Source organism: Oryctolagus cuniculus, chromosome 3 (genome assembly GCF_051225735.1).
Source record: "Oryctolagus cuniculus isolate XC-2025 breed Fujian yellow rabbit chromosome 3, ASM5122573v1, whole genome shotgun sequence".
NCBI lineage: Eukaryota > Metazoa > Chordata > Mammalia > Lagomorpha > Leporidae > Oryctolagus > Oryctolagus cuniculus.
Genome location: NC_142869.1, coordinates 43,004,017 through 43,027,852, shown reverse-complemented (window position 1 = coordinate 43,027,852; position 23,836 = coordinate 43,004,017). Strand labels below are relative to the sequence as shown.

The 23,836-nt window shown below is 46.3% G+C and overlaps 1 protein-coding gene and 1 long non-coding RNA gene across 9 annotated transcripts in view; both read right to left on the bottom strand.

The window, feature by feature from the left end:
• The window catches only part of ANKRD44 (ankyrin repeat domain 44), a 356,403-nt gene that overhangs the window by 246,901 nt on the left and 85,666 nt on the right, over positions 1-23,836 (bottom strand). The window lies entirely within an intron of this gene.
• LOC149127326 (uncharacterized) lies at positions 18,314-19,353 on the bottom strand. The gene is made up of 2 exons (XR_016231983.1): positions 19,212-19,353; positions 18,314-18,628 (listed from the first exon to the last, which is right to left on the bottom strand). It is a non-coding gene; the product is annotated as an uncharacterized LOC149127326 (long non-coding RNA).

Genomic DNA, 23,836 nt, shown 5'->3' with positions numbered 1-23,836 from the left:
ACCTGTTTTAGAAAATAATGTTTCCTCAATAAGTTAAACATAGAATTATCATTTGACCTAGAAATTTCATTTCTAGGTATAGACTCCAAAGAAGTGGAAAATGGGCATTCAAACAAAAGGCTGTACATGAATGTTCATAGCAGCACTGTTCATAATAGTCAAATGGTAGAAACAGGGTACAGCAGTTAAGACACAACTTGGGGCACCTGCATCCCATACCAGAGTGGCCTGGTTAAAGTCATGGCCCTGTTCCCAAGTCTAGCTTCCTGCTAATGTACACCCTGGGATGGCTCAAGTACTTGGGGCTCTCCCACCCATGTGGGAGACTCAGGCTGAATCCTAGGCTCCTGGCTTCACCTTGGCCTCGGGCCTGGCTATCTGGGCATCAGGGGAATAAAGCAGCAGATGGGAGTTCTCTTTCTGTTTCTCTCTAGGTGTGTGTGTTCCTGTCTTTCAAATAAATAAATGCTCTTTTAAAAGGTGGAAACAACCCATCATCAACATCAACTGATAAATGGATAAATAAAATACAGTATAGATACACAATGGAACATTACTTACCATGAAAAGGGATGGTGCATGGTAAATGCTACAACATGGATGAATCTGGCAAACATTATGCTGAGGGAAAGAAACTAGACACAAAATGATATATGTTGTATGAATCCATTTGTATGGAATAGCCAAAGTAGGCAAATCCATAGAGATCTAAAGCCGACTAGTGGTTGCCTGGAATTAGGAGGAAAAGGGAACAGGAAATGACTGTATAATGAACTCAGGGTTTCCTTTTAGGGATATGAAAGTGTCCTGGAACCAGGTAGTGGTAACAGGTGCACAACACTGTAAAATTACTAATTGCTTCTCACGTATGTATGTAAAAATGACTGCATGGAGGACATTCGCACAGTGGTTAAGTAGCTACTTAGGATGCTCACATGCCACACCCAAGTCCCTGGGTCTAAGCCCTTGTTCCTGGCTCTGAGTGAGCTTCCTGTTTACGTGCACTCTTGAAGGTAGCAGGTAATGGGCAAATACCACCCTTGTGGGAGACCTGGCTTAATCTTGGCCCAGGCCCACTTTTATAGGCATTTGGAGAGTGAGCCAGCAGATGGAAGATCTCTCCGTCTCTCTCTCTCTCTCCCTCTCCCTCTCTCTCCCTCCCCAACCATATCCCTTCAAATGAATAATATTTAAATGATTAAAATGGTAAGTTTTATGTTACATGTATTTTGCTACCATAAAAATGTCACATAGGTAAAACAATATTTTAGTTATTAAGACTAATCATTTGAGAGTTTTAACAATATGTAAGAATATTATCCCTGCTTCAAAATATTTAAAATATGCAGAAAAACAAGGACTAGAAGGAAATTTACAAAAATGCTAAACAAGGTTATTGGCAGATACATTTTCTGGCTTATACTTTTCTGTATATTATTTTTTGTTAAATTATGATTAAATATTGTCTTTTACATTAAAATATACAACTTTTCTATAAGATGGGATATTAGGCACGTTGGGGCCCACATAGGAAAGAGAGAGGGAAAGATAATAAGAACAATGAAGGGTCTAGAAAGTGTGTGACATAATAGTTCAGGGTGACAGGGAGACGCTCCAGGGAAATGGTTAGTTCTACAACAATCTGGAGGACTCATGTCTTCTCCAAAGCCGGCCGGCCTTGTGGCTCCAGATCTTTGGAGTTTTCAGGAGATGCCAGAGCACCAGACTTTTCAGTGAGATGCCCTGATTTTTAAATGTTGGCAACTTATTCAATATTTTTCAAACAGCACAGGCCAAACAAAACACATCTGTGGACCGGATGTAGCCCGCAGGCGCCAGCTCCCAGATTCTAAGTTTATAGGATCAGGAATGCTTAGCTTGGAAAAGAAACACCTTAGAAGGGACAAGGTAGTAACTTCAAAATATAAAAGAGGACGACGTGGAAAGTGGCATGGGCTTCAGTGATGGGCCTTGGGAAGGCAGAATGCGACCCAAAGGCTGGGCGTTATCAAAAAACCCAAACTGGGCATAGAATGTGAGGAAGTGGCTTCCCACCACGCCAGCAGCTGTCCAACAATAATGCAGCAAGCTGCCCATCCCCGAGGGGCTCCAGCAATGGCTACAGACCTGGGACTGCTGCTCTGAGTTATAAGTTGGACTAGGTCAAGCGCTCATTGTGGCAGAGCATCAGACACTTGGGGGAGGAGGGGCAGGAATTACAGATTTCTGGACCCCATCCCGGAACCACAGGGTCCAGAAGTATGTATTTTCAAAGTGTCTTGGCTGCCTAACAAATGACTTAGAATCACCACACTTAATCTCCACGCTGATGCTGGCGTTGGAGTATTCCAGTCTCCAGCGGTACCTGCCTGGCAGGGAAGAAAGGGCAGAAGGCAAGGAGGAAAGGAAGAATCATTTACTGGAGCTTATCACAGGGCGAGTCCTGGGCTAAACGCTCTCCTTAAGACTTCTCACTGGGGCCGGCGGCACTGTGGCGTAGCGGGTCAAGCCACCACCTGCAGTGCCAGCATCCCATATGGACACCAGTTCATGTCCTGGCTGCTCCACTTCTGATCCAGCTCTCTGCTATAGTCTGAGAAAGCTGTGGAAGATGGCCCAAGTCCTTAGGCCCCTGCACCTGCATGGGAAGACCCAGAGGAAGCTCCAGGCTCTTGGCTTTGGACTGGCACAGCTCCACAACTGGGGAGTGAACCAGCAGATGGAAGATCTCTCTATATATATGCCTCTCCTTCTCTGTGTGACTCTTTCAAATAAATAAATAAATCTTAAAAAAAAAAAAAAAAGACATCTCACTGTATTTTTCATGACCACAGAGTGTGGGACCCTGCATCCCATTTCCCTGAGAAACTAAGGCTTGGGGAGTTTAAGGATGACCCATGGTCACTGCCAGTCCCTGGGAAGACCTTTCTAGCTGCATATTCCATGCTAGCTCACTTGTACTGCACTGCCCTCTTGGTACCCACTCCACACACATTTGTCCAGCCCCTTGATAGGCCAAGCCGTGCAGTTGAGGGAGAGAATTCAACAGTCCCCTCCCTTGATTTGCCAGCTTCAGAATGTCTTGGCCCCAAGTTGAACTTTTGTTCCCAGTGTCAGCTCTTGGTTTCAGGATCACAGCTGTCCCTAGAGACTGGTGATGGCTTTGTGCATTTGTACAGTTGCATTCCTACTTTTCATCCTCACCCTCTGCTGGCATGGTCAGTTACTACTGCACATTTAGGAAATGACAAGTCCTGGGAAACTGATGTTCTCATGTGTCCTGATGCTGACAACCCAGTCTCTCGACTTTTAGGCCTACTCTAGAAAATGCCTGTTCTTGCAGAAACTATATACTTTGTCATTTTTGGTGACTATCCCAACACCTTTGAGTAAATTGGCATGGAGTTTTGGTCAAACCTGTTTCAGAATAAGAAAAACACTGAGTTGGGCAGAACCACCTAGGCGTTACTCTTGAGTGTCTCCTTTTACTGTGGACTGCCTCTGGACCAGTTTGTCTAAGTCCTGGCTCTTACTGGAGCATATGAAATGTTATCTTACTTCCTTGTATGCCACATATAAATTAGAAAATAAAAAATGTGTGAATAACACTGTATGAAATAAACCTGGTCTTGTGTTTTTTTCTAGGGGGAAAAAAAAAGGACACAGTCCCCTGTCCTCAAGAAGCTTTGGAATCCAGGGAGGAAACAGAAAAACAAACATCACCATGGGAGCTGGGAGGTCACACAGGAGGGGCACGAGACCCAGCCCTGCCCCATCAGAGAAGGCTTCTGGGAGGAAGTAACATCTAAGCCTGAGCTCTGAAGTGACAAGAGGCGCAGGACTCCAGGCTGATGGTGTGACATTTGGAGACCCAGAGGTCAGAAGGAGCCCAGCATGCACAGGGAAGCACGAGCAGGCAGGGCAGAGGCCCGGCACCTCATGTGCCATGCTACGTCTCAGAGAAACAGGGAGCAGGTGAGCCTTACCACATTCAGATTCACATTTGAGGAAGATCAACAGGCTGCAAGGGGGAGAACAGATTGGCAGGGCAGAGCTGGGCTGAAGGCAGGGAGACCACATGGGAGGCTGTGGCAATGACTCAGCAAAGAGGTGATAACAGTGGCAGGGCAGATCCTGTGCACAGGGACGTGATATGCGACCAGTCAGTCACTACATCACAGAGCCCTTCCTCCATGTTGCCACAGGGTGGGCAAAAATACAAAGTCTATGCTGCCAGGAAGTGCACAGTTAGCCCTCAGCCAGGCAACTGATGATTGTGGAAGCACTTTGCTTTAAAAAAAAAAAAAAACAAAAACAAAAAGGGGGGCTGGCACTGAGGCTCAGCGGGTTAACGCCCTGACCTGGGGCGCCAGCATCCCTTTTGGGTGCCGGTTTGAAACCTGGTCACTCGACTTCCGATCTAGCTCTCTGCTACGGCGCAGCTCCAGCAGTTGAGGCCAACTGGGGAGTGAACCATCGGATGGAAGACCTCTCTCTCTCTCTCTGCCTCTTTTCTCTGTGTAAATCTGACTTTCAAATAAATAAATAAATCTTTTTTTTTTTTAAAGTATTTATTTGAAAACCAACGTTACAGAGAGAGAGAGAGAAAGAGAGAGAATCTTCCACCCACTGGTTCAATCTCCAGATGGCTACAATGGCCAGGACTAAGCCAGGTCAAAGCCAGGAGCCAGGAGCTGCATCCAGGTCTCCTACATGGGTGCAGGGGCCCAAGGACTTGGGCCATCTTCCACTGTTTTCCCAGGCACATTAGCAGGCAGTTGGATCAGAAGGAGAGCAGCAGGGACACAAACAGATGCCCATATGGGATGCTGGTATCACAGGCGGCGGCAGCTTTACCAGTTACACCACAACGCCAGACCCTGTGGAAGTACTTTCAAACATATTACATGATACACAAAAAGCACATTGGCGGTTATGTTATCAATACTAACACAGTAAGAAGGCGGCTCAGGACTGACTCCTCCATCATCCATTCACAAAGTGTCATGAAGCGTAAGAAACATACGAGATAAATCTGAGAAGTCCTGTCCCAAGGCGGCCAGTACTCTTCAGAATTACGTTCCTAACCGTCATATATGAGAGTGTAAATCAGACTGTCTTCTCTCCGTGTATTTCACACATGGGAAGGGGAGGAGAATTTATTAATATTTTAATTCATCATTTCTCAAATAAAAATGATTTTCAAAAATGGGACGGGATATAAACTAATAAATTGTAAGTTACTAAACGCAGACTAAACACAGCCTTGTAGTAAATTCGATGAAAACCTTCTTCCTGTATTCAGCAGAGCTGCTAGGCACTGTGGAACAAGCATTTACCCAAGAACTGACCAAAGAACAAGCAGCTGGGAAGTCACGACCGGGAGGGAAGGGGGCAGGTGTCTGAAAACCTTGCTATGCATTTCCTCAGTAATTCCATCGGGTCTCAATCCCAGTTCAGCAGTGAGGCCAGGATGTTCTTACCAGTGTCCTTGCTGTTTAAGTCCCAGCCACCACATTCTTTTCATTCCTTGCCTCCACCCTAGTGTAATCAACATCTTGGATTTAACAGCTGTGGCTGAGATGGCACGTTAAGCTGCTTCTTTTTCAGAGGTAATTTTTTATTTCTGTGACCTCTCAGACAAGTCCTGTGACTTGTGAGAGGAGGAAAAGTACACTGGAACTGGAATCTGTTTCCTCTCCTCTCCAGTTTGTATTTGAAATACTGTTCTTAAGGCACTGGCTTAGGTAATTAACACTGTAGCTCAAAGCACTGGAATCGCCTCTTCTGGTTTCTTCCTTCTCCCTGGTGATCTTTCTTGGGTGTGTTGGGCACCTTCCCCCAGTCCACCAGGAAAAGAGAGCACATACTACAGGTTGACAACTCTGAGTCAAAATCTGGTTTCCAGGGCCAGCGCTGTGGAGTATCAGGTAAAGCCACCACCTGCAGTGCCGGCATCCCACATGGGCACCAGTTCGAGTCCCAGCTGCTCTACTTCCAATCCAGCTCTCTGTTGTGGCCTGGGAAAGCAGTAGAAGATGGCCCAAATCTTTGGGCCTCTGCACTCATGTGGGAGACCAGGAAGAAGCTCCTGGCTCCTGGCTTCAGATCGGCACAGCTCCAGCCATTGCAGCCAATTGGGGAGTGAACCAGCGAATAGAAGACCTCTCTCTCTCTCTGCTTCTGCCTCTCCTTCTCTCCGTGTGTAACTCCAACTTTCAAATAAATAAATCTTTAAAAAAAAAATTTGGTCTCCCAAAGATAGAAATAATAATAATAATAATAATACCGCCACCATGTGGTGCTTAATTCTTGTTAACAGTCATGGAGGGGAGGGTGGTTGCCGGAGTGAGACTCGTGGGCTCTTTTCCTCAGCTTAGTATAGAAATAAAAAGCCAGGAAACAATTTGCAAAGAGGCAGAAACTTTTATTAGACAGAAATTATTTTATTATTTAATTTATTAGAGAGAAATCATTTGGTTGGCAAGTGACAGAGAAAGCACCTGGTCCGAGAGCAGCGCAGAGTGCCCGAGCGGGACACTGGCTTTAAGGAAGTGTTCCTGGTTTTTAAGGCATTACTGTCTGTTTACTGGGTTATCCTATTGGGGGTGCCCACTGGATGAGGGGGTGGTTTCACATACGTATGTTTTTTTTTTTTTTTTTTTTTTTTTTTGACAGGCGGAGTGGACAGTGAGAGAGAGAGACAGAGAGAGAAAGGTCTTCCTTTGCCGTTGGTTCACCCTCCAATGGCCGCCGCTGCAGCCGGCGCACCGCGCTGATCCTGGCAGGAGCCAGGAGCCAGGTGCTTTTTCCTGGTCTCCCATGGGGTGCAGGGCCCAAGCACCTGGGCCATCCTCCACTGCACTCCCTGGCCATAGCAGAGAGCTGGCCTGGAAGGGGGCAACCGGGACAGAATCCGGCGCCCCAACCGGGACTAGAACCCGGTGTGCCGGCGCCGCAAGGTGGAGGATTAGCCTATTGAGCCACGGCGCCGGCTTCACATACGTATGTTGATTGGCTTGGGACTCATGGAAGGAGTGGGGTCTCCTGGAGACTGTCCATCTCCTTAGGGGCTCAGCCCCCCCCCCCCCACTAGCTCAGCCACCCTGGAGTTGTGATTTAAGGCCACAAGGTCACACAAGATAGCCAGGATCTCCTGGAACCAGCCTGACTCTCCCCAGGGCCTCAGCCTTTCCCTTCCAGCTCTGGGTGAAAGACTGCACCCACCCTGAGGGTTTGATTTCAGGCCACAAGGTCACACATGCAGCATAAAAAGCTATTAGTGGGAGAGAGCTATTAGTGGTCTGGAGACAGGCTTTCCAGCCACAGCTGGCAGCTTGCTTGCGATGGGCATTCTACCTGTGCCTGAAGGGGCCCACAGCCCCACAGCCCCACTGGACGGCCTCAATTCTAACCGTACACTTGGCAAATCAAAGAAGAGAAACGAGGAAAATGCATACAAGTTCTCACGAGCAGCTTCCGACAGGATCAGCTTCTATAAAACGTAGTGGACGCCACAAGTAAATTTAAAGCCCCCGACCCCAACCCCTTTTATGAATTAAAAAGAAGAGGCGATGACGAATGGTGACGAGGCCTACTGCTGCTGTGACTGGCTTCTTGGTTTCACAGGAGTCTTGCTGAGCAGTGAACTTTAAAACACCCTTTCCTATACCTTGCTGGAGACGGAGCTCGCGACGCTGGATGATCAAACAGCTGGTTGAGATTTGGTAAATATTTGATGTATCTTCTAAGTAACTCCACAGAAGACCCCCAAAACCAAGGTGTGGCCTCAGTCTGCCCATCGATGCTCTAAAGGACAAGGTTTGGCACCAGTGACAGCTCCTACACACCCCAAAGTGCCAGAACCAGAAAGAACCCCAAAGACCAGAAAGGAAGTTGGCTGGTTTTTTCTTAGTTCTCGAAAGACTTATCTGATTATACACCCAACCTCTCCCCTCCCTCTACGACCCCAGGAGAAGAGCAGGAGACAAACGAGACTTCTGGAAACAGCCTTTAGCCCTTCAACTTTTAATATCCAATATCCAATTTCCCAATGGGAGAGGTGAGTGGGCACAGCTAAGTCACGCCACACACCAGGTGTCTTATTTTTCAAGAATAGTTTTCATTGTCATGTTCTCAAATGGGTGCTAATGGTAACCTTGGAAAATAATAACCTGAAACCTCATGTAAGTGACCCATTTTCTCCAGGCTGTTTGCCTCTCTCAGAACATAGTGTGATTCATTCTTCAGGCTCTCTGAAAAACAGGCATTTAGAATAAAGGCAAGGCAGATATAACAGCCAATACTATTAGAGGCAGCTCTTGCTTTGTGCTGCTCAAGTGATTCATGAATGCAATTCATCTCCTTGCCTACAGTTCACACGCTCACGGCTCTTCAGAGATGAAAAGACAAGATGTTCCGAGTGGTTTTTTCAAATGGACCAAGTCCCAAGATCCAAAATCCTGACTTCATAACAACTCCTAATTATTCACGCAAATAGACACTAAAAATAATCAAAATACAAAATCGACAGGTAACCAAAGAAAACAAGCTGTAGTAGGTGCCACGCTTCAGCTCCGCTAAATCATTTACCAGAGTTAACCTGGCTTGAAAACATCTTGTTGGATTCCCCAACTGCTCTCAAGAGGGAGAGCAAAAGAACAGAGACCTGACGGCATGACCAGTGGCTGGAGAGCTGGAGAAGGCACGACAAGTATGTACTTGGGGATGCCAGTTTCCTTCTTGTGCCTCTGGCAGACATCACTAATCAAGCATAACAATTTTCTTCAATCTTTTTCTCAAACAGATACAGCCTCAGAATCTTTCTGAACACTCAAGTATATCAGGCAGCCATCACTAATCACTAACAATTGGCCTATCCGGCATTCTAGTTTAGAAGAACCCAGAATGATCTATCATTGACAAGAATTACAAATTAGCTAACTGGTCTTTTATTGAACGGTCTTCCTTTAGGAACAAGAAGTTTATGAAATTATCATGAAAAGCATGAGAGGACTGAGTGCAGAAACGCTTCACTTCTACTTTCTGTAAAATGGACATACAGGGGCTGGCGCTGTGGCTCAGCGGGTTTACGCCCTGGCCTGAAGTGCCAGCAGCCCATATGGACACCGGTTCTAGTCCCGCCTGCTCCTCTTCCGATTCAGCTCTCTGCTGTGGCCTGGGAAAGCAGTAGAAGATGGCCCAAGTCCTTGGGCCCCTGCACCCGCGTGGGAGACCCGGAGGAAGCTCCTGGTTCCTGGCTTCGGATCGGCGCAGCTCTGGCCGTTGTGGCCATCTGGAGAGTGAACCACCGGATGGAAGACCTCTCTCTCTGTCTCTACCTCTCTCTGTAACACCGTCTGCCAAATAAATAAAGATAAATCTTCAAAAAAAAAAAAAAAGATGGACAGACAGCGCATAGTGCAGTGTTGCCTTGTGAGTCAGTAGGAGGATCGGGCCACAGGGCCGTCTAACAGGGAGTGAAGACAAGACTGCAGCTGGAGGATGAGGGCTGCTGGGGACACAGCACCTTGAGTCCTCGCGGGGAGGATGTGAGCAAAGCAAGAAACTGCTCACAGACCACAGGAATCCACTCCTGTTACTGAGAGGCTGCTCTTCTCAACAGAAATGCCCGAGTTAAACTTCGCACTGTTGAAATCACCTCTGAATGAGAGACTATCATTCGGTCATACCTTATGGAGAATTTAGGTTGCCTTCTCTTGAATTCCATTTAAAAAGATAAAAATACCAGCAGTACCAGCAGTAAGGGACGATGTTTTGAATAGAGACAAGGGAGGAAAAGAAATGTGATTTGGGGGCTCCTAAAAAGCACCACCTCAGATCTACCACTGGGTTAAAGCCCTGGCCTGCAGGGCCAGCATCCCATACGGGCACTGGTTCAAGTCCCGGCTGCTCCACTCCTGATCCAGCTCCCTGCTGATGCCCTGGGAAAGCAGTGGAAGATGGGACAACCACTTAGGCCCCTGGAGACCTGGAAGAAGCTCCTGGCTTTAGATCAGCACAGCTCCAGCTGTTGTGGCCATTTGGGAAAGTCAATCAGCAGATGGAAGACCTTTCTCTCTGTCTCTCCCTCTCTCTGTCTGTAACTCTGTCTCTCAAATAATCTTTAAAAAAAAAAAAAAAAAAACTTCTCTGGCTCCAAAGCATGTTCCATTCCCACTACACTGAGCGAGCTCCTCTGAGAAGGCATCAGGTACAGTTGGCACACTCAGAAATGTTCCTTTTTTCATCGCTTTCCTTCAGGGATTAGGAAGAAAGCTAACTGTCCTCTTATGAGACAAGCCTTGCGAGAGAAGGGTCGCCCCACCTGTTGGAACATCTTCCTTGGAGAGATGAGAGGGCCAGGGGCTGTGGACCGGAACGGCACACGCCAGCGTCCTTTAGCTCAGATATCTTTCCTCAGAGAGGCAGCTTCAAAGGAAACTCGAGAGACAGAAGCGGAGCACGGAGGGAGAGTGAGGGAGAGTGGAAGGGAGGAGGGGCCGGGGTCTTCCTGCAGCCTTTGACGCACAGGACGCTTCCAGGGCAGAAGCCCTGGTGTTACAGGAGAAGGCAGGCTATAAGCTCCCCCTGTCCCGTTCCATCAGTGGGAATTACACTGTCTCACGCCGTGTAGACCCTGGCGGGCACTAAGCAAGCAAGGAGAATGGGCCAGGGAGCCCTGTATTCCTTCTCTGAACATATTTCTCCCACTCCCGTGCACTGAAGCCAGGCTGCCGCTATTCCCTAAGTACTCCCTGGCCCTGCACCCTCAGTATTCACAGGAATCCCAGGGTCTGCTCTTTGGCCAGGCCTAGGGCCCCCAGGAACAAAGTCAGCAGCATTCACGGAACAGGCAGGCACAGTTCCCACTGCCGAATAGGGACGTGTGGAGCACAGCACCTCCAGTGCAGACAATGTGGGGTGAGGGGAGAGAGAGATGGCAATGAACATGCATCAGTGTTTCTTACATATCTCAGTCAGCCCTCCAATTATCTCCATTTTGAGGAAGAGTTTAAATAACTTTGACCAAGGGCCCAGGATTCAACCAAACCTATGTAAACTCTTCTGCCAAAGTGCCCATGACAGAAAACAAGAATAAATGTATTCCCCCTGAGTGTCTTCCTCAAGAATAATTTATAACTTAACATTCACATACAATTTGCAATCTAGTGCTGCCTTGAGATGTCTGCCACTGTTTCAATGTAAAATAATAATGATAATAATAATAATGGTTTTGGAGACTAAAGAAATGAACCATCTGAGAAATCACGCAGGCCCTGGCATACCTTGGGACTGCCATCTTGAAGACCAAAGATCTTGGACCACAGCAGGGCCATGTAGTCCTGCTGCCCCCATCCACCAGGACCAACTCTGGAGTCTCTGGGTGTTCACTACGAAGCACAGCAGGTTGTAAACCATAACTCAGGTAAGAGGAATAGTGAGAGACGGCACATGAGAGACAACACGGCACAAGGCAGGCCTGTGAGCTCTGCGTGATGTTGACAGGTCAACACCAAGAGAGCCAAAGAACACAGGCAACCAGAAATGCAATCCCTTGGCCCTCTTGGGACCAACACTCTAGTAAAGGAGGATGAGTAATCCAAAGTAAACGCTCATGCACAGGGATGTGTTTCACTGAGTCTCTCTTGGACTCTCTCTCTCTCTCACACACACACACACACACACACACACACAATCACCACTTTGTGGGAAAAAGAGGAGATATTGGACAAATACTATTTCTTAGAAGGAGGAATTGGAACAAGGATGGACTTCTGGTAGACCCAGAAGAGTGCCAGTGACCAAACAGTCCAAGGGTTTGAAACCAGGTAAATATGATCTGGTGAGAATACACTGACACCAGGCAGGAAAATCAGCTGGCCTCTGAGACTGGCTTTCATAAGCCAATGGGTATGTGAGCTTAGATAATGTATACTTATCAGAGAAATCATTTCTTATTATGCAGTCTCAATTCAAGAACCCAAAATAAGCATTTTCTGTACCAAATATTTGAGCCTTTATAGATTTAATAACTAACTAGGCAGTCCAAAAGGCTAAGGCAAATTCTCAGGGACCTACCAGGACCCCAGGTCCAGAGGGCAGAAATTTGGTCTCCTGTGGACAGCACAGTATCGCTCTTAGCACATGGTAGGTCCACAATAAACCTCTTCTCATGATTCACTCCTGTTTATTCAAACTTAACACTCTCATTCACTCTGCCTGATAAAGTATTAACCAGTAAGGTCATTGGAGAGTCAGTCCCACAGAAGAATATTTCTATATGGGTAAAAATTCTGTATGACAACAACTGCGGTAGTAGTATAGTATCACATCAGGCAAGTTTTTGTTGAAAAGAATCCAGTAACATCCCTATGAGGGAGGAAGGTGGAGACACACACACACACACACACACCCGCCATCCCACTCCAAGACTGCATGCGCCTGGGTGAGACAGTAGAGGAGGAAACACAATTCTTCAGCTTCCTCTATCAGTCTCATTCTAAAAGCTTCTCACAACGTGAGCATCTCACAAGCTATATGAAATTCTAAGGCTTAAAGAAGCACATTTTTCATCCAAGTTGGTCCCTAAATACAAGCCAACCACTTATCTAGGGTTCAAAGAAACAGCAATGTATTTCAACTCTGCAGGCAAAACTGGCTGTGTGGGCCTCGGTGAGTGACACTATATTGATCTTGCGGGTGGAGCCTCCCAAAGGAATTTTCAATGGCAATCTTGGCTCTGCAAGAACTCTGTCTCATATACAGACTTAAAAATCTAGCTGGAGCCGGCATTGTGGTACAGTGGGTATCCCATATGGGTGCCAGTTCCCATCCCAGCTGCTCCACTTCCAATCCAGCTCTCTGCTATGGCCTGGGAAAGCAGTGAAAGACAGCCCAAGTCTTTGGGCCCCTGCATCCACGTGGGAGTCCCAGAAGAAGCTCTTGGCTCCTGGCTTCAAATCAGCTCAGCTCTGGCCATTGTAGTCATTTGGGGAGTGACCCAGCGGGTAGGAGACCTCTCTCTTTCTCTGGCTCTACCTCTCCCTGTAACTCGCCTTTCAAATAAATAAAATAAATCTTAAAAAAAAAAAAAAGAAAAAAAGAAAAGAAAAGAAATCTAGCCACCCAGTAAGCCACAACTCCTCCAACACAGGCCAGGGCATCAATCAAAACAAGGTAAATGAGGACTGGATAAGGAGAACTTTCCGAAGGCAAATATTATACATCTGGGAACACAAGAAGTACATAAAACAAGACTCTGTAATATAGTTGAGGTCAATTTTTGGCATGGAGCAGACTTTGGGATATCTTTTTCCACCTACCTTCTTCCATTCAATCTTCTGTTATTTCTAAGATGAACCAAAATAATATCTGTAAGGTGATCATTCCAGAGAGCCCACTTGGAATATTTTTCTAATTGATTTCAACACATGTAATTTCAAGATCTCTATTAAATATATTAAACACATTTAACCTCAGCTAAAATAAATCCAACTAATTAGATGATATAAAGAAGAGCTCATTAGCAGAGCCCTGGTAAATACTTCTGTTCCAGCTAAGCACTGCTCATTACACACTTGAGCCCTATGTAGTCTCATCATGTCACAGTTATCAGCCTATCCACTAAACCCTACACATAAACTGTTTTGAGCAAATAATGGAATTGAACCTGTAAACTGTTCTTCTCTCAAAGCCTGGTTCATACAATCTGGACAATTGAAATGGCCAATTTTAACCAAATGTATATTTCATAAAAAAAGACAATTTTAACATGTTTAATGATCTGGTAAATAAGCTTAGAACTCATTCTTTTCCTATTCAGAATGCACATTTCTCAGCACAAGAAACTCTCTCTCTCAATTAAAAAAAAAGATAAATTTCAAAGATTTTTTTTAAAAACTTAGAAAGTATGTATAATATTAAGTGGCCAAAAGGTAAACAAAAATCATATCCAAGGACTAGCACAATGGCTGGAACTTGACATATGACAAGAAGTTTGTGACATTATGTATACAATGAGCATTCTAAGTAGATACATATATAATAAATATGAAGAGTAAGAAGAAATATATCAACAAGTCCATAGTACTTATCTCTTAGTTATTAAATTGCAGGTGAGTAATCTGTATACTGATACAGCTCTCTGCTATGGCCTGGGATAGCAGTAAAGATAGCCCACATGCTTGGGCCCCTGCACCCACAGGGGAGACCCGGAAGAAGCTCCTGCCTCCTGGCTTCGGTTTGGCGCAGCTCTAGCTGTTGTGGCCATTTGGGGAGTGAACCAACGGAAGAAAGACCTTTCTCTCTGTCTCTCTGTCTGTAACTCTACCTGTCAAATAAATTAATTAATTAAAAAAATGAAGTAAATCACAAGTCCCAATTTTTCTTTTATTCTCAATTTTATTTATTCATTCATTCATTCATTTAAGAGGCAGAGAGCTCCCATCTGCTGGTTCGCTCCCCAAACGTCCACAATGGCCATCTCACGGGTGGCAGGAGTGCAATTACTGGAGCCGCCACCATTGCCTCCCAGAGTGTGCATTAGCAAGAAGCTGAGTCAGGAACCAGAGACAGGACTGGAACTCAGGCATTCTGATGTGGGACATGGGCATCTTAACCACTAGGCTGAGCACCACTTCTCAATTTTTTCACCTGCAGCCTTTTTTTTTCCATTTAAAATTTTTTAAATATTTATTTATTCACTTGAGATGCATAGATACAGACAGAGAAAGGGAAAGAGGGACAGAGAGGTCTTCCATCTGCTGGTTCACTCCGCACATGGCCGCAATGGCCGGAGCTGAGCCGATCTGAAGCCAGAAGCCAAAAGCCAGCAACTTCTTCCAGGTTCTCCCATGAGGAAACAGAGGCCCAAACACTTGGATCATCTTCTGCTTTTCTAAGCCATCAGCAGGGAGCTGGATTGGAAGTGGAAATGCCAGGACTCAAACTGGCACCCATATGGGATGCTGGCACCACAGGCAGATGCTTAACCTACTGTGCGACAGCGGCAGCCCCGTACCTGCAGCCTTTTCTTTCCATAGGTAGAGAAAAAGACTATTTTGTGTGGCACAGAGTGAGCTTCAGAAACCCAAGGTTTTGGCAACATCCGGTTCTTTTGGTGGTGCCATGTTAGGTGGTGACACCAACATCTCATTTGCATACTCAAAATGAGAGAGTGTGAGGTAGTAAATACATATATTTCTAATTGTCTCTTCTCTAAAACCACAGACTAGAGAAAATCTCCTAAAGAGTTTTTGATCATTTCAAATGACTTCAATTAATTGAAATAAACATTTCAGCATTATTATAATAATGTATTTATTATATAATTATATTATATATAATAAATGCACTATTAATTTGGAAGAAAAGCATTCCTGGTTGACCAAATATATGAAAAAGAAAAATCTGTTACTTTAAAAATATATATCTAGGCCAGCACCGCGGCTCACCAGGCTAATCCTCCACCTTGCGGCGCCGGCACACCAGGTTCTAGTCCCAGTCGGGGCGCCGGATTCTGTCCCGGTTGCCCCTCTTCCAGGCCAGCTCTCTGCTGTGGCCAGGGAGTGCAGTGGAGGATGGTCCAAGTGCTTGGGCCCTGCACCCCATGGGAGACCAGGAGAAGTACCTGGCTCCTGCCATCGGATCAGCATGGTGCGCCGGCCGCAGCGCACCAGCCGCGGCAGCCATTGGAGGGTGAACCAACGGCAAAAGGAAGACCTTTCTCTCTGTCTCTCTCTCTCACTGTCCACTCTGCCTGTCAAAAAATAAAAAAATAAAATATATATATATATATCTAAACCCTGTCAACTAAGTAGCCTTTTTTTATTATTTATTAAATATAAATTTCCAAAGTACAGTTTATGGATTACAATGGCTTCCCCCCCATAATTTCCCTCCCACTCGCACCCCTCCCATCTCCCGCTCCCTCTCCCACTCCATTCACATCAAGATTCATTTTCAATTATCTTTATATAGAGAAGATTGATTTAGTATATATTAAGTAAAGATTTCATCAGTTTGCACCCACACAGAAACCCAAAGTGTAAAATACTGTTTCAGTAGTAGTTATAGCATTACTTCACATTGGACAACACATTAAGGACAGATCCCACCTGAGAAGTAAGTGCACAGTGACTCCTGTTGTTGGCTTAACAATTTGACATTCTTGTTTATGGCGTCAGTAATCTCCCTAGGCTCCAGTCATGAGTTGCCAAGGCTATGGAAGCCTTTTGAGTTCGCCGACTTCGATCTTATTCCGACAGGGTCATAGTCAAAGTGGAAGTTCTCTCCTCCCTTCAGAGAAAGGTACCTCCTTCTTTGATGGCCCCGTTCTTTCCACTGGGATCTCCTAAGTAGCCATTTAATTAAAGTAAACGTCTCAGTATAAATCCTGCTGGCACGAGGGCAAAATCAACCTGCAGTTCAGACTTTGGGCCTTATTACATGGCAACAAACTGAGAGAGCCCGAGAGGGGTGACGTACTGAAGATCTGTAAAAGCCTTGAACTTCCACGTAGGGATTTACAAGGCTGCTTCCTCCTCGTCTCCTTCTCAGTTTGTCCTCAACTTCATGACCTTGATTAATGGCAGCCTCTGGCAGTCCTCTCCCACACAGCTGTGGTGCGGAAGAAAGAACACCAAATTCAAAGGCAAACAGGCCTGGATTCACCTGGATTCACCCTGAAACTCAGCGCTCGGTGCCTGAGAGACGACCTCCTACCTCTCCTGCAGCCTGTGAAGATGAAGTGAGTAACTCATCTGAAGGCACTGGGTACAAACTCATCGTTCGGTGTCCAGCGCACCTGATGTCATTTTCAAAAATAGTTTTCATCTGGCACCAATATACAAGAATGGTGCCCCTATTAAGTGCAGGAAATGGGTTGCTCTCAACTCAGAGCAGCATCGTGGTTCATCCAAGTTTCTCTGGAGTCCCTACTGTGAAGTGAAGAATGCGCACCAAAAACCCAGGTCACCACAGGGAAAGTGTGCAGCACTGCAGGTCTGCCTCCCCCGAGGTTAGCAGCGACCCCTCCCCAGTCCTCCTGGTGCACATGAAATTGTTCGTGAGATGTCTTCTTCAGTTGCCTTCACCACCAGGGTTGGCAGAGGATCCAAGCTGACCAGACAGAGTCCTTTTTAGGAATCACTTTGATCTTGGGAGGAGAGTAAGGATGTTTCTCTAAGATACTGAGTAAAGTTACACATCGTTCTCTTCCTCTAACTCCTATAGCTTTAAGACAGTGGACTTTCGACTCTGTACTAACACCTTCCCTGGCTTAACTACCTTTTCTGGTCTTTTTCTAGTAGAAAAACATTTGCACTCTTACAAGCATCACACTAGGAAGCACTGCACTGCCCTGAAATGGCATGAACCCTACGGCAGCCTAGCCTAGTGGCTGGCTTCTGAGTAAGCACACAGACAACAACCCTCCAAAACTACTCCTGAGTAGGACTCAAATACCATCAAAAATACAAAAGGCAGAGCTGGCTGAGACAGAAGAGCTCCCAAAGTCACCTGCACTGAAGCAGAGAATGAAGACAGGGAAGTCTGGATAGTTTCTCATCCCTGTTGGCTGAGTGAACCTGGTTTTGCGGTTGAATACAGATCCTTTCATTTACTAATTTCTACTTTTTTGATGCCCTAATGATCTTTGGCATCCTCAGATTATGTAACTAATCACAACTGCCTCCTATTTCCTGACTAGTGTGTTTTCCTGTCAATCAGCGCCCCAAAGGAAGCCAAGACCCAGAGTATCAGATACGTAAATACCATCAGACACCATTCAAACCAGAGAGGCTCAGACACCAGTGATGCAGACTTTCACTAAGAGTGGATAGCTCGTACTGCAGATTTCAATGAGGCACCCGTCAGTGTTCTGTCATCTAGAACACGCTGGTGTCGTGGAAGCCTGCCAAATTCAAGTGACAGAATGAGAAAAAGACTAGTATGTGCTTACATAACATAATAGACTGTACTGAAGGAAGGCCCCAAAACAGCACATCCAATTCCACACCTGAACAAGCAAAATTGTGTAAAACAACTGAGAAATGCAGCATCAGGAAAATGGTTGGGTGACAAGGCCAGACCATCCACTCTGGTGAAAAGCACCCTTGAGATTTGTGTCCTTTGAGGTAATAAAATAAAGGAAGGCCATTTAACAACTGTATGAACCAGCTTGCTCATCTGTTAAATGAACGGGTTGGACAGCCCATTTTTTTAGGTTCTTTCCAGACCTAAAAAGTCTGCAAACAGTTCAGCTTGGAATACACAACTCCCACAGAGTTTCCAAAAACATTTGAGTAATGGGTCCCAAAGGAAAAGACATTTTTACTAATGAAAAGCACAGTTAATGCACTAGACTGACAGAAGGAAAGAATAATTCTTGGGATCAGGACATGAAAACAGGATTCTCCGTTGCGTAGGATGCGGGAGGAGAGGCTGTGTGAGAAGGCGGGGCAGACTGCTCTACCCTTTCAGGTCAAGGTGCATTAGGAGGAATGCGAAACGTTTGCCGGCGCCATCGTTTTCCAACACCTTCAAATTTTCCAGAGCAGGTGTCTCCCTTCTTCACGAGGAGCCACTTCTGTGATGTTGGGGTGTTCCCTGAATTTTCCTGGGGCGTCTGAAAGACCAATGGGACTTGTTGCTGTTCCAGCCACCTTTCTCAAGCTTAGCTGTCCCATCCCCCTTCAAACACTGACCGCAACATTCTACAGCCTTGGAGAGCCATTTACCTGGGTTTTCCCACCATCATCCTGTGGCTCAAGCTGATGGCTTTTTCTGAAAACTTTTAATTACTCCGAGAGCCAATCGCAACAGGTAAAGGTCCAGTCTTTTCTGAAGCCACTGAGCCCCACTCCCCACCTCCCATCCATCTCTGCCATGAACTGAAGGCGACACGACTTTCTGAAGCTTACAGAAAGAGCGATGGGGAGTTAAACACGGGCCGTCAAGGGAGAGAGCAAAATCAGAGCTGCCTGAAGCTTCCTTGAAATTCCTAGTATGGGGCAGGGGTAATGGTGGGGGTGGGGGAGATTACCTCAAGCCACTTATTTTAAACCATGTTACTTTTCACCAGGATGGCAAAGAAAGAAGGAAGCTCCTGCCCCTCCTAAGTCAAAGCCAAAACAAAGGCTTTGAAGGCCAAGAAGGCAGTGCTGAAAGACATCCACAGCCACACCAAAAAAGATCCATACGTCACCCACATTCTGGAGGCCCAAGACACTACACCTCCGGCAGCAGCCCAAATACGTTCAGAAACAAGCCCCCAGGAGAAACAAGCTTGACCACTGTGCCATCATCACGTTCCCCCGACCGCTGAGTCTGCTGCGAAGAAGACAGAAGACAACACACTTGTCGCTCCCCGTCTTCGTGGAGGAACGACACAGGACCCTGCGCTGTTCTTTCGTCTGCTCGGCCCTCCCCGGGTTTGCTGCTGGTCCTTCCCGGGTTGGCTACCGACCCTTCCACCTCCGTGGAAGGGCGGTTCCCCCTAGCCACTTTCCCCACTTCCGCGGGGGAGCGGCACACCGCCGGCCGGCTCTCTCGGGGGCTGCACAGGTGTTCCTTCGGATGTTCCCCTTAGATGTTCCTGGTGCATGCCGTCTCTCTCCTCCTTTATAGTCCTCTTCCACCAATCCCAACTCTGCTACCCACACGCCGAGTACGCTGCTCTCCTCCAATCAGGAGCAGGTCCCACAGTTTATTGGTTGAACTGGAGGCAGCTGTGTAGAAGCTGTTTCCCTTCTCAGCGCCATATTGTGGGAAAGCAGATGCATAGAATAAGTCTTAATTCCAGTAACTTAGTCTAATCCAAGTTGCTCCCCACACACACTTGTGTTCCTTGTGAACGTCAAGCCTGACAAGCACCAGAACAACAGGCTGCAAAGAAACTCCCTGACAGTGATGTGGCAGAGGTCAACCCCCTGACCAGGCCTGATGGAAGGAAGGCGGCACAGGTTCGGCTGTCTTCTGATTATGATGCTTTGGATGTCACCAACAAAACTGGAATCATCTAAACTGAATCCAACTGGCTAATCCTAACAGTTTTCACCATTTAAAAAAATGTTTAAGGGGCTGGTGCTGTGGCGTAGTGGGCTGTGTCTCTGCTGTGGTGCCAGCATCCTATATAGGTGCCAGTTTGTGTCCCGGCCGCTGCTCCTCTGATCCAGCTCTCTGCTGTGGCCTAGGAAAGCAGTGGAGGATGGCCCAATGGGCCCCTGCACCGACATGGGAGACCTGGAGGAAGCTCCTGGCTCCTGATTGGCCCAGCTCCAGGCATTGCTGCTGTTTGGGGAATGAACCAGCGAATGGAAGACCTCTCTCTCTCTGTCTCTCCCTCTGTAACTCTACCACTCAAAAAAAATTTTTAAATCTTAAAAAAAAAAAAAAAAAAAAGAGCTGGCGCCGGCACATCGGGTTCTAGTCCCAGTCGGGGCGCCGGATTCTGTCCTGGTTGCCCCTCTCCCAGGCCAGCTCTCTGCTGTGGCCAGGGAGTGCAATGGAGGATGGCCCAAGTGCTTGGGCCCTGCACCCCATGGGAGACCAGGATAAGTACCTGGCTCCTGCCATCGGATCAGCGCGGTGCACTGGCCGCAGCAGCCATTGGAGGGTGAACCAACAGCAAAGGAAGACCTTTCTCTCTGTCTCTCTCTCTCACTGTCCACTCTGCCTGTCAAAAAAATAATAATAAAAAAATAAAATTAAAATTAAAAGAAATCCCAATGTCTTCAGCTCAAAATAACTTTAAAAAAATGTTTAAGTGGACACTTCAGTGGCATCACGAACACTCAGTGTTGTGCATCCATCCCCATCCCTACTGTCCATCTCCAGAACACAGGGTCACTTTTTTATGATTTTTAAAAGATTTATGTATTTATTTGAAAGGCAGAGTTATAGAGAAGCAGAGGTGTGGGGCGGGGCGGGGCTTCCATTTTGATTTATTCCCCAAAATGCCACAACAAGCGGAGCTGAGCTGGTCCGAAGCCAGGAGCCTCCCCGGGGTTCCCCACACAGGCGCAGGGGCCCAAGGACTTGGGCCATCTCCACTGCTTTCCCAGGCCACAGCAGCGAGCTGGGTCAGAAATGATACAGCTGGGACTCAACCAGAACCACGTGGGATGCCGGCACTGCAGGTGGCGGCTCTACCTGCTATGCCACAGTGCTGGCCCCACAGCGTCACTTTTCCCTAAACTACTTTGAATGAGATTTCTAGAACTTGTGTCTGAAAAGATCCTAACTAATGAAAACATAATATAGATTAATAATGTAAGACATTCATAGAGGATATGAAGATTCTTTTTAAAACATTAAGTAGGGGCTGGCGCTGTGACTCAGTGGGTTGATCCTCCGCCTGCGGCGATGGCATCCCATGTAGGCGCCAGTTCTAGTCCTGGCTGCTCCTCTTCCAATCCAGCTGTCTGCTACGGCCTGGGGGAGCGGTCTCCCTGTACCTGTGTAGGAGACCTGGAAGAAGCTCCTGGCTCCTGGCTTCAGATCAGCCCACCTCCAGCAGTTTTGACCATTTGGGGAGTGAGCCAGCAGATGGAAGGCCTTTCTCTCTGTCTCTCCCTCTCACTGTTTGTAACTCTATGTCTCAAATAAATAAGTAAAATCTTTTAAAATCATTAAATAAAGCAAAAGTTTATGGCACAAGAAAGCAAATGGGGCCTGATGTATAGGGTCTTGAGAATCATCTGGGCCCGGGAGGTGCAGGAAGAGGTAATTAGCCCAATGTCTCCTGTGGTATAAACCTCTGGAAAAGATTTGTTGACTCTTCTATTTGTAACAGGAGAAAGCGCCAACGCACAAAGGAAGCTCCAACCTCATCTCCTAAGGGAAGGAAATATTCTACAGAGGAAATTAGAATCGCTCCAAACATACCAACCTCCGAGCCAGAGAGGAGTCTCAGAGAATGTGGAAAGAAGTAACGAGACAGCATGAACACCTGAGGACTTTCTTTGACCAAGTGTTAGAAAGCCTCTCTACGTATTATCCTTACCTATAAATGATACTCAATAAACATTGACCTGAGTAATATTCTTGGATCATTCTTTTATGTGCAGAAAATCTGTGCAATGTAAGTCACCCTGAAATCAATCTAGAAAATGGACATAAGGATGAAAGTATATAATATTTTTAATGTAGATAGAAAATAGTAATCACAATGTGCACCTGAGTTGTAGCAGGTTTTAATTCCCTCACAGTTTTTATTTCTCTTCCTTTAGTATATAAGGATACCTCCGGAATTTCAGAGAAAAATAGAATTATAAAAGATAATTTTTAATATTTATTTATTCAAAAGCAGAGTTAGAGAGAACTGGAGGGTAAATGGGAGGAAGAGATAGAGGGTTAATGCAAAAAAACCTTTTTTCACCAAAAAAAAAATTCAGGCACGATTTCAAACATTTTTTGCACCAAAACGCACTTTTTGGAACCAGCATTGTGGCACAATACATTAAGCCATGACCTATAGTGCCAGCATCCCCTATGAGCTCTGGTTTGGGTCCTGGCTACTCTATTCTGATCCAGCACTCTGCTAATGTGTCTGGGAAAGCAGCAGAAGGCAGCCCAGTTTCTTGGGCCCCTACCACCCATGCGTGAGACCTAGGTGGTATCCCTGGCTCCTGGCTCTGGCCTGGCCCACCCCTGGCTGTTGTGGTCTTCTCATGAGTGAAGCAGCAGGTGGAAGATCTCTCTCTGTGTGTTTCTCCCTCTCTCTGCAATTCTGCCTTTCAAATAAATATTTTAAAATACACTTTAATTCCATTTCCCATAAAATTTTTGAAGCATTCCCACATAAATTTAAAAACATTACATTCCCATTTTCTCCAGGAGTCAAATTTTCTGTCATTAATATGCCTAAAAATTTTATTATTAATCCTACAGTGTTATGATTCACTAAGGAGTTACATTAGCCACTATTACATTTGTAAGCCTGTGTATAGTGGATATATTTTTCTTATTTTTCTTTTTTCTACCCTCATCAAAGTACAAGGGTACTTCCAAAAGTGCATAGAAAATGGAGTTAAAAGCAAAGTTTGTTTTGGTACAAAAAATTTCAAAATCCATTGAGCCGGCGCCGTGGCTCAATAGGCTAATCCTCCACCATGCGGCGCCGGCACACCGGGTTCTAGTCCCGGTCGGGGCGCCGGATTCTGTCCCGGTTGCCCCTCTTCCAGGCCAGCTCTCTGCTATGGCCAGGGAGTGCAGTGGAGGATGGCCCAGGTGCTTGGGCCCTGCACCCCATGGGAGACCAGGAAAAGCACCTGGATCCTGGCTCCTGCCATCGGATCAGCGCGGTGCGCCGGCTGCAGCGGCGGCCATTGGAGGGTGATCCAACGGCAAAAGGAAGACCTTTCTCTCTGTCTCTCTCTCTCACTGTCCACTCTGCCTGTAAAAAAAAAAAAAAAAAAAAAAAATTTCAAAATCCATGCATTGTTTTTCACAATATGTATTTTCCATAACTTTTTTTTTGGAGGGGTGAGGTGGGAGTGGTAGAGCAAAACAATCTCCCATCTACTGGTTCACTCCTCAAATGCCCACAAGAGCCAGGTCTAGGCAACAACAAAGCCAGAATCTAGGAAACCAATCCAGATCTCCCAGATGAGTGGCAGGGACCCAAGTATTGAGCCATCAGCACCTGCTACCTCCCAAGGTGTGCATTAGCAGGAAGTTGGATTTGGAAATACAGCCAGGACTCAATTCCAGGCATTCCAACATAGGATGCAGGCATTCCAAGGAGGGTCTTAACTGCTGTGTCAAATGCCCACCCCTCTATGAACTTTGTGAACACCCACCACATTTTCAGTAACAGAGTATTTCAAAAAGT